Source organism: Hordeum vulgare, chromosome 3H (genome assembly GCF_904849725.1).
Source record: "Hordeum vulgare subsp. vulgare chromosome 3H, MorexV3_pseudomolecules_assembly, whole genome shotgun sequence".
NCBI classification, from domain to species: domain Eukaryota; kingdom Viridiplantae; phylum Streptophyta; class Magnoliopsida; order Poales; family Poaceae; genus Hordeum; species Hordeum vulgare.
This window is the reverse complement of record NC_058520.1, coordinates 253,639,162-253,653,631: the sequence shown is the minus strand read 5'-3', so window position 1 is coordinate 253,653,631 and position 14,470 is coordinate 253,639,162. Positions and strand designations below refer to the sequence as shown.

Sequence of the window (14,470 nt, the reverse complement as noted above, 5' to 3'; positions counted from 1 at the left end):
TGAGAAGGGTTTCATAAGTCCACTACAAGCTCGTTCTTTTTGTTGTTGGTTTTTCCAACAACTCCCTTCAATTCTTCTTGTAGATGCTTCTCAATTCAATTATGGTAGTAGTTGACATTTTCTTCTTCATTCTTTCTTCCCTAAGATCTAGTTCCTATTCTCTTATTCTGGAGTTGTTGTGATGTTGCTCTTTTTATATCAATCATCTCGGGTTGTCAAAATCATGTTCTTTCCTTCCTTATCAATTTGGTTGGTTTATTGTGAATCTTGTCAACAATTTTTGTCCTCAATTTCCTACCGAAGTGCTGCCAAAATTTTGTGTGAATTCTTCCTTGTTTCTCATGTCATTGTTCCTCTCTTTGCAACCTTCAAGGCTCATTGGTCTCACTCGTTTGTCAAAGAAGAAACTAAGTTTTACCTCTTACTTTCCTCTTCCTCTTCCCCTTTTCATTCTAAGATCTTGGGGCGAGATCTCTTGTCAGTGTAGGAGAGTTGTAACAGCCCAAGACCGACACTCCAGAAGATTCCCCTTTTATTCCGTTGTCACCATGTTAATTATTCGTTTGCCGCATTCATCATCGCATCATCCGCATTGCAGAGGCACCCCGTTGCCGCCTGTTTTAAAAACTTGCATCGGTTATTAGTTGCCGATTCTCTCTGGTTTCGTCGTGGACCGTTTCAAAACCGACCACACACGCACGTGCCCGCGGCATCGGGAAATATTTTTCTTCAAAAATGTGTATAAAACATTCTCTGATTTTGTTGAAAGTTAGCATGCGGTCTTACTTTAGTGTAGGTACGCCGCGTGCCAAATTTCGTCGCAATCGGAGTTCGTTTGATACCCGAACCGATAAACCTATAGCGGCACTATACCCGGTCTAATTGCAAGCGTTTTAGTATTTCAAACACTGTCATCGGGTTGCTCGTCTTCCCTCTCATCCCCGCCTAGCCCCTCTGCATAGAGCACCGACCTGCCCCCAACCTAGTCTAAAACCTCCAGGAACCCAAACCGGCCTCCTCTGACCGCGATCCTTGCCCAATCCTCTCTCGCGCCGCCCCGTATCCAGTAGCCATGTCCCCGTCGCGTCGTGGTGCATCCCTCTGCACGGGCCCAGCCTCTCTCCCGCTCTACCAAACCTACTGTCGGCGCTCGTGCCTCGCCCGCGAGTCACGCCGCCATGGACGCAAAGAGGCCCAGCCATGGGCCTCATGGCCTCGTCCCTTATCTCCCGCAACGGCCGATCCACGGAAGCAGAGGCCCCATAGCCCCAGCGCCGCACCCTCACTCGCCTCTCTCCTGATTTTGCCAGCCAGCGTTGCGGCCGGACCTGACCTCCCGCGTTGTCTCACTGCGTCGCGCCTCTGGCCGCCTGAGTCCAGCCGCCGTTGGTAGTGCGTTTTGCATGTGTGATGACGAGATGACGTATATACTTCTCGCCCCTCGTTGGTTACCCCAAGTGGAAGTTGGATATGTAGTCAGCAGCAAATTTCCCTCACACGGAGACTGTAAGGTTTATCGAATCCAGGAGGACTCCTAGACTCAACAAGTAGGTGTCTCCTGTCCTGATCAACAGAAGACGTGGACCTGCACACATAACAACTAACTTTGCTCCCAACGAGTACAGAGAGGATGTCAATCACTCCAGCCTTGTAGTTTGCAAAGGATCAAAACACAAGCGGGAAGGTCATAGTAATTGCAACGGTAAAGTAAATAAAGTTGTAAATGGTGGAGATGTAAGAAATGATGGTGATATGGACCAGAGTCACATGATGTTCACGAGTGATGTCTCTCTCCCAAAAGACGATAAACAACTATGCTAGGGTAAACAAATCACAGTTGGGCAATTGACAAAATAATGATCGCAACGCAATGCTAATTATGCTCCTTGGTAGTTAGAGGTTCAATAGTAATGGGCAATACGCCAAGACAAGTAGACCGTTTATTCATCAGAATCTACTTACTAATCATCCACCTTGAGATATCTATCCAGAACATCTCTCCGGTATTAAGTTGTGAGCCCCACCCAAAGTGTAAACTCAAAGCAACGGATAACTGCATTAACGAACTATGCGTAAGGTAAACAATCCTTGCAACCTTGGTCACAAGCACCGTTGTTTTCTCCCTGGTGGCAACAAGCACATCCCCTAGTCTCATGTTTCTGTCACTCCAGCTAGACATCGAGGGGCATGAACCCACAATCATGCATAACACTCCCTCTAGGAGTTAGGATCTACTACTTGGCCAAAGCAATAAAAAGCAACGGAGAACATGCAAGAATCACTAAGGAACATAATATAAAAGGATAATCAAATATATGACTCATAACAATCTGAACATAATCTCATAATCCATCGGATCCCAACAAACCGAGCATAGAAAAAGCAAGAGGATTACATAGATGCCTTGATCATGTAGGGCAGCTCACAAGGACTAACCATTGAAGCACAAGATTGGAGAGAAGACATCACATAGCTACTGGTCATGGACTCATGGTCCAAGGAAAACTACTCCCGGCACATCCGGGAGGCGTCCATGGCGGTGGAGAAGCTCCCGGAGATCAATCCTCCCTCTGGAAGGGTGCCGGCAAGAGGTCTCCTGACGCTCCCGATCTTGGAAGCGCTGCGGCGGCGGAACGATGGAGAAATTTGCGATTCCAGAAAGTCTCCGAGGGTTTCCTCATGGAACACTAAATATAGGCCAAAGGAGGGCACCGGAGGAGGTGGGGCCCACCCAGGCGACCTCGTGGCGCGGCCTGGGCCCTGGCCGCGCCAGTAGGCCGCCTAGGAGGCCCTTGACCACCTCTGGCCCTCCTTCAGTGATCCCGAAGCTTCTGTTTTGCTGATTTTTTATATATTTTTCTGGATTTTTTCGGCTTCGGAAAATTGGGTAAAATCCTTGCTACTTCTTGAGCTTGCGTTGGTTTTTCCCTTGAATAGGAAAGGGTGATGCAGCAAAGTAGAGATAAGTATTTCCCTCAGTTTGAGAACTAATGTATCAATCCAGTAGGAGTATCAAGATGAGGCGTCAATGAACCTGCGCAAAAGCAAACAAACTTGCACCCAACGCGATAAAGGGGTTGTCAATCCATTCACGATTACTTGCAAGGTGAGATCTGAAGGTGATAAAAGGTAAAAAGAGATAAAAGTGCAGCAAAGTATTTTTGGTATTTTTGTAGATCTGAATATATGATGTGTAAAATAGACCCGGGGGCCATAGTGTTCACTAGAGGCTTCTCTCATGATAGCAAGTATTACGGTGGGTAAACGAATTACTGTCGAGCAATTGATAGAATCGCGCAAAGTCATGACGATATCTAAGGCAATGATCATACATATAGGCATCACGTCCGAGACAAGTAGACCGATACTGTCTGAATCTACTACTATTACTCCACACATCGACCGCTATCCATCATGCATCTAGTGTATTAAGTTCATAACAAATGGAGTAACGCCTTAAGCAAGATGACATGATGTAGAGGCATAAATTCATGCAATATGACATAAACCCCATCTTTTTATCCTTGATGGCAACAACACGATGTGTGCCTCGCTACCCCTTCTGTCACTAGGTGAGGACACCGCAGAGTATGAACCCAAAACCGAGCACTTCTCCCATTGCAAGAATTATAGATCAAGTTGGCCAAACGAAAGCCATAACTCGAAGAGAATTACAAGGATACGAAATCATGCATATAAGAAATCAGAGGAGACTCAAATAATATTCATAGATAATCTGATCATAAATCCACAATTCATTGGATCTCGACAAACACACCGCAAAAAAGTAAATAGGATAGATCTCCATGAAGATCATGGAGAACTTTGTATTGAAGATCCAAGAGAGAGAAGAAGCCATCTAGCTACTAGATATGAACCCTAAGGTCTATGGTGAACTACTCACGCATCATCGGAGATGCAATGGTGTTGATGAAGAAGCCCTCCGTGTCCGAATCCCCCTCCGGCAGGGCACCAGAACGGTCCCGAGATGGGATCTTGCGGAGACAGAAGATTGCGGCACGTAAAAGTATTTTTGTGGCTCTCTCTTTTGGTTTTGGGATTTTTGGGAATTTATAGGCGAAAGAGGTAGGGCAGAGGAGGCATGAGGGGCCCACGAGCCTGCTAGGCGCCCCCTAGGGCGCGCCTAGGGGGCTCGTGACCTCCCACGAGACCTCCTGCCTTGGTTCTCAAGTCCTCTGTGTATCTTCTGTTATGGAAAAAATCATCCCAAAGGTTTTATTCCGTTTGGACTCCGTTTAATATTCTTTTCTGAAAAATGTCAAAAACACGGAAAAAACAGAAACTGGCATTGGGCACTGAGTTAATAGGTTAGTCCCAAAAAATGATATAAAATGGCATATAAATGCATATAAGACAATCCAACTTGATAATATAATAGCATAGAACAATCAAAAATCATATATATGTTGGAGACGTATCAAGCATCCCCAAGCTTAACTCCTGCTCGTCCTCGAGTAGGGAAGTGATAGACACCGAATTTTTGATGTGGAATGCTACCTAATATATTTGTTTTTTGTAACTTCTTTATTGTGGCATGAATGTTCAGAACCGTAAGATTCAAAACAATAGTTTAATGTTGACATGAAAACAATAATACTTCAAGCATACTAGCAAAGTAATCATGAACTTTTGAAATAACAAGGCCAAAGAAAGTTATCCCTACAAAATCATATAGTCTAGCTATGCTCCATCATCCCCACACAACGAATTTAAATCATGCACAACCCCGGTATTGGCCAAGTAGTTGTTTTCGCACTCTTACTTTCTCAAACTTTTTCAACTCTCGCGCAATACATGACCGTGAGCCGTGGATATAGCACTATAGGTGGAACTAGTACAAATGCCCGTGCATTGCACCGGGCTAGAAAAAAGTGCAAAAGGGGGGTGTTAAGCAAACCTTCCAAACCATATCCTGCAAGGGCAGTCTAGGTCCCCTTTCTCTCCTCCCCTTCTCCCCTCTGAAACGGACTGAGAACCAGTGCATTGATCCAGTGCCAAGGCAATCCGTATATTTCTTGAAGATGGACAGCAAATTGGATGTGCTCAGTCATATGCAAAGAATATGGGTTTTTATGGACAAAGAGCGGGATGTCTGAGGTATCCTATTGACCACTTCTAGTTACCCTTGAAACATATATATTGATGTGCACTGATATCAACTTGCTGAAGTAACCACATGATGATGGCATCTTCTATTTAAGCATATGCCCAGTCTTAAGTGGCACAGAACCTCGTCAATAGATTTACAATTGTGTTAAGATGTTCATGAACAAAATTCAGGAACAGTATATATATACGTTCAGGTGGTGCAGAGTTGTAAGAGCCTCATAATGTCCTAGAAAAAAATTGAACGCAAAAAACTAAAAAATCAATCCTACTATTCATCATAGTCATTTTTTTTCTCCCGTGAGTAGTCCAAACTCCACACATAGCTATCGTTCCTTGACCGTATATCTCATCTATCAACTTTTCCCGATCCCTCCGGCATGCCGCCGTTGTCCTCAACAGCTCCATCACCCATCCTCATCAAGCCGCCATCTCCACGCACATCACATCATCCTCTTCATCTTCTCTCTGACACCTCTCTAATGAATTCTTTCACGCCCATTGTCAGATCTGGTGGTTGCCGCCGCGGAAAATAGGTCCTATGAAAAAGGTTAGCTTTCAGGTTTGTTTCAGCATGTTTTTAATCCACAACTTCATACATGGGACAAATGGTCAGGCTAGCGTGTGTGATAAGCAATGCAATGTGAAATATAAACACGTTAGTTTATCCTAAGCATTACCTATTTGGTGAGGACTACCTTGTAGACTATATTTTCCGTATAGGTCCTTCTTGTACTGGTCTTCTTATTATTATTTCCCTTTGTGCATCTATCGACTGTACCGGTGTTTTTTTTCTTCTGGTTGTTCACATCATGCATTCCTGCTAGTACCTTAATGTTTGTTGTCGCGGTTGCTCTAGAAAGCGCTACACATAGTTGACCATGTGAGAAAACCGGTTCAGGAAGGTAGACGCCGACATTCGGTATTGTCTGACCTTGTGATTTGTTTATTGTCATTGCAAAACTTAGCCTGACCGGAAACTGTTTCCTCTTGAAACAGAACGGGAACATGTCATCGTCAAAGGGGCGTAATGGTATTTGAGGCAGGAAAACTCGCATTTGAGAGTGCTGTCCCACCACAATCTCTGCGTCAACTGTATTTTTTTGAAAGCCGCGTATGACCAACCTTGTCCCGTTGCATAGTCCATTAGCAGGGTCGATGTTCCTGAGTAGTATTATTGGACAATTTTTTTGAGCTTCAACATATGTGGAGGCAGTCCATTTGGGGTGAGAGTGTTTAGGAACTCTGGTGGATAGTAGTTATGTGGGTCGTCTTCTACTGAATCGAAGTTGTGGTATACCATCTCCTCCCCCTGGAACCGATCAATCATTTTTAGGTTGATTCTGCCTACGGAATCGTTCCTTGTGGATAAAATTGCTCTTGACGTGATGTACTTTGGATCTTTTAGGGAAGCATTGTCTATTTGGTAAACACTATCGATTAGCCTACCCAAGCTATTGTCATCCGTCTTTTTTGCACACATATACTTGTAGGCAGTAGTATTTCACCATCTTCATTTGTCTCCTCTGTTCCGTTTCCAATGCGTAGTAAGTATTCTGCGAACCACTTGTTGTTTTGAGCCCTCATGTTGCGCACAAGCTTCAATTGACGCATTGAATTCCAAAGCTCGGACCTTCGTAGTGATGCATCTACTATCTGTGCTCTTGTTTCCTTTCGGACAACATGCAACACTTGCCTAAAATCCCCTCCAAATACAATTGTTTTTCCACCGAACGGAAGTTCTTGTGTGTCCATTATGTCCCGCATGCTTTTGTCCAGGGCCTCCACCGTTTGCCTCTTGGTCATAGATGCTTCATCCCAGATTATTAGCGATGCTACTTTGAGTAGCTTGGCTGTCCCACTCTGTTTTGAGAATCCACAAATATCCCCATCGTCTATTTTGAGTGGAATCTTGAACCTTGAGTGTGCGGTCCTCCCTCTGGGCATTATTGAAGCAACAACGCCGGAAGTGGTTGTCGCCACAGCAATATTTCCTTGCCCGCGTATTGTGGCCAAGAGCGCCCTGTAAAGAAATGTTTTTCCCGTGCCTCCAGGTCCATCAACAAAGAATATACCTCCTCTTTGGCGGTCAATTGTTGTTCGGATTTCGTCGTAGGCCTCCGTCTGCTCGTTGTTTAGGCTCTTATGCAAAGATGTGTCCTCATGGTCCACCTCGATGGAGGTCTCCTCCATGATCTCCCTTGGTATGTCATCTGTTGTCTCATGCTGTTAGTCTATCTCCGGAAGAGGAAACGATTCTATGTCTTTTCCCATTGAGTGCAACATGTCTCTGATGTTTTTCAAAACCATTTGTTCAATGGTGTGTTTGCATTTGCAATTTCTACTATAGTCCTCTGACATTGCCTCGAGGTGTTTGTTCCAGAGGCTACGTACGTCGCTGGGCTCGCAAAAAACCAAGATTGTTGTGAATAGCCTTCGTAGTGATGATGTCATTTGAAACAATTCTGCTTCTCTCATGCAGTCATCCAATGTGCTATCTGCCTCAATGAGACCTCTTTTTTCTGCACCTTCACGAAAGGTTGGCATTACTTGTCCATTGACTGTACGTAGGTCTTCATAGCTGGTGGCGCCTCTCACGTGGTTTAGGAGGACTCGAAGATAGTATCGTTCTCCTTCAGCTGGTTGTGCCGAGACAATCCTTCCAACTTGGAACACAGCGGCTCGCTTCCTCTGTTTCCAAAACTTCTCCCGACTTTGCCAAGTATAATGTTCTGGAAACTCTCTATATAGTATGCCACGTGCTTTTTCATATAAGTTGTTTGCTTCAAAGTACGCAGTCAACATTGATCTTTCTGTGCCTTCACGGTCGATAACGTTCTTTATTTTTTCCGTGTTATGATATGAAACCATGTGCATATTTAACTGTAGTTGCAAGACTGGTGGGTGTATTTTGCTTAGTTCGAAGCCATATATTCTCCACAGTGCTTCCGGAGGTATCACCCACCGTGCGTCTCTGTACTGCTTAATTTCGTCGATTTCGACTTCGTCTGCTTTGTCAGTTACAGTTATAGATGCTCGGTCATGACCCTTGTATATGTACTTGAAGAGGTACTTAACGGCTTTAATGCTTGAGCATATCTCAACATTTATGTGGCAGTTGAACATCCTTAACAGATAGGGATTATAAGGAACCACCCACCTGTTATCTAGTTCGCAATTTCGGACCATTTCAGTTCTGCCGTCGTTGCGTCTCCTATATATGGGGTAGGAGTCCTTGCCTTGAATTGTAGTTTCATTAAATGGCCTTGGATAATTGTTCTTGCATGACGGACGATTCTTTGTGCATGGACAAAATTTATTCAATGCACTGCAAGGACCATGCACCATATGTTTGATTACCATTTTGTATAGCTCCGGATAGTTGTGCTTGTTAGGTAGCTCGGCGGAGATGATTCTGTCATACTGCTCTGGACATGTATACTTGTATTTTCCAGTCATGATGAGCAAAAAGTGAGCATGGGGTAATCCCCTCTTTTGGAACTCTACTACATATGTATATGCATGAACTTTTCCAAGAATTGACATTTCAAATAGTTGCTTTTTCATTTCTTGTAATTTCGCCCTAAAACACGAACAACTATGTCTGGTCGATCTTGTGGTGTTTGTCCAGTTTCTAGTTCTCTTGTGATCTCCTCCCAGTTGGGGTTGCAGGTCATTGTTAGGAATATGTCCGGCTTTCCATATTTTCTAACCAATGCCATAGCATCTAGACACCGACGAAGTCTATCTCGTGGCCCTCCAATAAATGATGAGGCAAAAACTCTCTGTTTTTTGACTGCATCTCCATTTTGTTCTCCGGCTTGTATGCAGTCTAGAAGGCCTTGGTATAGATCAGCTCTTATTTTGTTTTGATTATGCCACATCTAATCAAGTCTGGATCTTTCAATTTTGATGTATGTGTCTAAAACGAACTGCTGAAAAAGCCGTCCGCCGTGTAAAATTGGGTTGAATTTGCTTGGTCGTGTATGAAATTTATAGCAGTAGTATTCTCTCATGGTTACCCATAGGCCATTGGCTGAATCTGTGCAAACAGTGCAACATAAAAAGTTAGTTTCCTAGGGTGTAGTATATAAAAAATGAATTTTGAATATATAATAGTATATGCTCTTTGTTACCCGGGTCATCGTCGTTAGTGATATTTTCAGCACCAATATCTTCCTCTCGTGTTTCCCTCTTCAGGATTTTTCTATGCCATCCCAGTTCAGCTCTTGGAAAGAATAGAGGATACGATAGTGGGTCATAGCACCCGTAATATGAAATGAGCTCTTTTTCGTTGTTGTTCCCATGTAATATTATATTTCTATCATAAGTATCTTTTCTTTCATTTCCTTCAATCCATACTGCAGTTACCTCCGAATTGATTGGCTCGTTGTATCTTCTTTGGTCCAATCTCTGGTCAAGGTTCAAGATGAGTCTGTAGTCCTCAAGGTTTTCGGCTTGTCCCAAACTCCTAAACTGTTGAGAGTATGGGTTACCGCGTAGGATATCTATTATTATTCCAATCACATGCTTGTCTTGTTCGTATATTTCGTCACGACAATAGCGGTATCGATGTTCTAAGCTTGGATCATCGTCGTATAAGTATAGTTGGAGATGCTTTGGTTCTGAGTCAGTGTCACCAAATGAGTGTATGTGGTGATATATTTGACCATGTGCTCGAAAGGTGTAAATACCGGCCGTTCGCATGTCAGTCGTGTCTTTGTCAAGCTGGCAGTAAAGAGTAGTAAATGAGAAGTGCCCATTGAAAAATCTTATGTTTTGCCGAAAATGTCTTGCATCCGAGTCATTGCTTGTCCAAAGTCTCATGAGTTCAGGTGAAGTAATTGTATTGGCTAATCTTATCTGTCCTTTTTTGCAGCATAATCCCTTAGTTTCATACTTGAATTTGGTTGCATGGCAGAATCTGCAATCTTCTTCTTTTTCAAGCATGTTTGAGCTTGTTGGTATGTTGCTATAGACGAAATCATATGGATCTGGGTTGAGAGCTTCCTCATCATCTATGATTTCAATTTCCAATTGTCTGCCCCACTCTGTTTTGATATGGAACATGTTGAATTTAGTAAGTAGTATTATAATTGTGCAAATTTATTTCAATTGTATTAAGCATACCTTCATCGGTGAACAAGTATTCATCTTCGTCTGTGTCTTCTTCAAATATGACTCCATCATTACCTGTGTTGTAATTTTGAGTGTATATATTTGTTTGTATTGCCTAAGAACATATATGTAATTGATAACCTTACCGATATCATCGTTGTAGATTGATTTTACTGCCTCATTTATTTCCTTAATGCTTGCTTGTTGCTCATATATTACTCCATCATCACCTATTAAATAATTTATCATCATATATTAAATGTTTTTATAAAAAAGTATTAATGTGCAATTAAAAAATGATCATCGTTGCATAATGGTTGTATTCGTGCTTGCACATCTTTGATTGTTGTAAGATTTGTGGTGGGTATGTTTGGCCATAAAGCCACTTTCTGTGATCATCATTGTATAATGATTCTATTGGTGCATCTGTTTCTCTGACGCTTGGAAACATTGAGGATGGTATGTCTGTCCAGAATAGATGGTTAGTTGTATAGACATATTTGTATTTACTTGCAATGCGAGTATTAAATCAGGATTATTACCGTAAGTCGTGACTTCTGGCTGCTGTAGAGTTTGATTGTTTTCATTGCAGTTTTCCGTCGTTGTAGCATCTTCTTTTGATGACATGGAATTAGTTTGTTTCCGTCTTTTTGTGAATTCTTCGTTACGATGTTGTAGCAACGCTTGCCTTTTCCCCGCTGGCACATGATCCATGTGTTTAGATGTAAATGTAGAAGTGCTATCATTCTGTTCAGTTGCGACATATTCAAGGTTCTCCATTGCTATTGAGTCTTTGGATGGTGTGTTCCGTATCATTTGACGGCGAGCTTCTATTTGTTTAAATCTTGCTTTCTTCTTTTCTGGTTGCATATTTGCATATCTTTGTTTTTCTTGTTCGATTTTTGCTGTCTTTGTTCAATCTTTCTTTCGTTGATAGGCTTCACGGCGTTTTCTATTTTTCTCCTGCTTTTCTTCTTTGCTTGTTCGTTCATACCGCTCTCTAGCTCTCTTTCTTCTTTTTTCCTTAGCATCCATGATTTGAGATTATGGTCCAAATGTTTTCATGCATGAACAAAATAAACATTTGTAATGCCGAACATGATATTTTTTGAGTGCATTGAGGGTGGGGCCAAGCCCGTGTCCGCGGAGAGTGATGGAGAATAATGCTTATACATGTTGAAGTATGTCATATATGTAAACATTTAACAAAAATACCTGATGTAAAGTTGACTTGCCAAACAATTCAATTGAACCGAAGGCAGTAGCACAAGGCCACGTGTGAAACTGATCCTTTTATTCAACAAAGGCTTGGTATGATCTGTTGATTTGTAGCACCAACGGTGCAGTATTTGTAGAACCAAGTATAGATTGTGAAACTGATTTTTTGGCCTGTTGATTTGTAGCACCAATGGTGCAGTATTTGTAGAACCAATGGCTGGAGAAACCGACTCGTATACGGCTAGAGAAACTGACTCGTACACGGCTGTAGACACGGGTGGAGAAACTGACTCGTATACGGCTGGAGACACGGGTTTTTGAAACTGACTCGTATACGGCTGGAGACACGGCTGCTGACACGGCTGCTGACTCGTATACGGCTGGAGACACGGGTGGGAGATGGGATTGGGACACGGACTGCACGCATCGGTGGACAACGGAGGCGGTGGTGGGCGAGAGAGGAGGGAGGCCGCCGCTGCACTGCTGCGCCGACGCGGACGCCAACGCTGCGTCGTCCGTTGCCATGGCCGCCGCCGCTGACGACGACGACGACGCCGCGTCGCCCATCCTCACGCCGTCGTGGCGCCGGCCAGATAAGAGGTCGTCAAAGAGGCCCATCGCGGTGCGTGGCGGCCGGCCGCATCGCCCGTGGCTCCGTCAAGCGCGCGCACGTACGCCCGGCCAAGGCGGCAAAGGGGGATCGCGCGTGCCGTGGCGTGCTCCGGACGCGCTGCCCTTCCCGGGGAAGCACAACTCTGTCGGCCCGGAGTCCACGGTGCCCGAGCAGCAGCAGCAATCGACGCAGCAGAAGCCTTGAGCTGAAGGAGTGGTCTCCATGCTGTCCTCGATCGAGGTTACTTACATGTGGAACTACTTACTACGTACGTGCCTGACTGACAGGGCCGTCTCCAAAAATTTAGGGGCCCGGGACAAAAAATCAAACTAGGGCCCTATTTTTTTATACTATAAAACTGAAGAACTAAAAGCATGCTCTTACTTAATTATCTAACTTCAAATATGTCATATTTGGTACAGTATTTAGGGAATACATGAAATACTAACCGTAAATTAGTAAAGATGGTACTAACACTATAAACTTATAAACTGACCTCATTTTCTACCAAAGAGCAACATTCTTCTAGTATTTCTTGAAATGAAATCTTCGATCAAATCTTCATAATCAATCTTCTCCAAGACATCATTTTCAAGTGCTATTGTTGCCAATCCATTGAGTCTTTCTTGTGTCATAGTAGAACGCAAGTATGATTTCAACAACTTGAGTTTAGAGAAGCTCCTTTCTACAGATGCAATTGTCACTGGAATGGTTAACAAAATTATGTATGCAATAACAACATTACGATAATGCTGAAAACCTTCTACCAAATTTGTCTGTAGGACCATGCTCAATAGACAGGTCTCTTTTAGGACCCTTTTGCACCAAAGTATCAACCATTGTAGGATCAAGTGCATCCCATATTCTTGGATCAAATATATCAGGTTGAACCAAATTTTTGATGTCATCATCAATATTAGCATCATCACCTTCAATGGAAATATTAGCAGTATCTCCTTCATTAAGATGGTTTGAATCATCTTCGTCGTCGTCGACATTGTTAGTATCATCACCTTCATTAGTTTGATTTTCAGAATTGGGCTTAGGTTTTTTCACAACAAATTTATCGAGAGCACCCTTTTGTGATCGAGCATCTTCTTCTAGTTTCTGTTTCTTCCTTCGCTTTGAAGCACCGGAATCATACTTCCTTCCTGGATGCATGATTCTTTCTGTTTAATTAGACAAAACGTAATCTTAATTAATTCAAACTCTCAGCATTATATCCCTTTGTAGCTAAGAAAATAGAAAAAATACTTCACCTAAATGCTTTGTCTACTGTGTGCACTAGCAAAATAAAGTAGGGGAATCAATGAGAATTATGTGTGTTGATGCACAGCGTAAGTGTGAAGAACTCTTGGCTGCTTGGATGCACTGGAGTCTCTAGTCTAGCCCAAACACCGCAATCTCTAGATGCTATTGCTTTGTCTACTGTCAACACCTAGATGCTTTGACTTATTGACTACAAAGACTTACGCTCGCAAGTGCTAATGGAAGATGCGTCGTGGGGCGTGGCCGACCGTCGGCCGTCGGCGCCTCGACTGTCGCGCCGCACGTACGTCTGGGGCTGAGTGTCGCCTGACGTTTTCCCTGTGCTGCCGTCGCCCGGGCACGCAGCCGCCGCCGTCGAGATCTCTAACCCTAATCAGCAACGCAATTAGGGGAGAAACAGACGGGCTGGGATTACGTACGGTGCGTGGGCTACGTGATTGCATGCGTGCCTGGGAGTGCTAATGTGCTATAATGGGCTGCTTGAAAAATAGTTTTTTTTTGCTGGGCCTTTTTTTCATATAGACATATTTTTTGCTAGACTGGGGGCCCCCAAAATTCTGGGGCCCTGTGCGGTCGGCCAATTTGGCCTTCCTCATCAACGGGGCTGCTGACTGATGGCCATGAGATCACAGTGGGTAGGAAAAAACTGTTATATGCAAGAAAATAAACAAGGGATGTTCTCCTCAAGAAACCATAACTACAAGTTGAACTGAATCCAATTGTTGTTGTCATAGGCAAAGATGAAGTTGTCTTATCATTTGAGACTTGAAGAACCTGCTAACAGTACCACAAGCAGGAAATGACAATTTTACTCTAGGAAGACTATACCGGGCAGGCATGTAATCTTTTGGATGCTACCTTTCTTTTCTTCCATACCATAAGAGGATGGGCATGTGTACAGGATGCAACTTAATTCTTCAAAGGATAAACATTCAGGCACATTCTGCAGACTATAAGGTAAAAGTATTCCTTTATATATACTTAAAATCTTAATAACCTCACTGCTTGCTAGTCGATGCATTCTATTCAGTTCAACCAATGCCTTTTAATCAAAGAAAACAGGGAAGTGAAATGACTTTCAGATCCACAAATAAGCAGTGAAAGCACATATCGGCCAAGACATAT

At 43.3% G+C, this 14,470-nt stretch overlaps 1 non-coding gene across 1 annotated transcript; it reads right to left on the bottom strand.

Annotated features, from left to right (window-relative positions):
• Window positions 1-14,087: 14,087 nt before the first annotated feature.
• On the bottom strand, window positions 14,088-14,205 carry LOC123445862. The gene has a single exon (XR_006631223.1). It is a non-coding gene; the product is annotated as a small nucleolar RNA snoR104 (small nucleolar RNA).
• Between the last annotated feature and the right edge of the window lie 265 nt (window positions 14,206-14,470).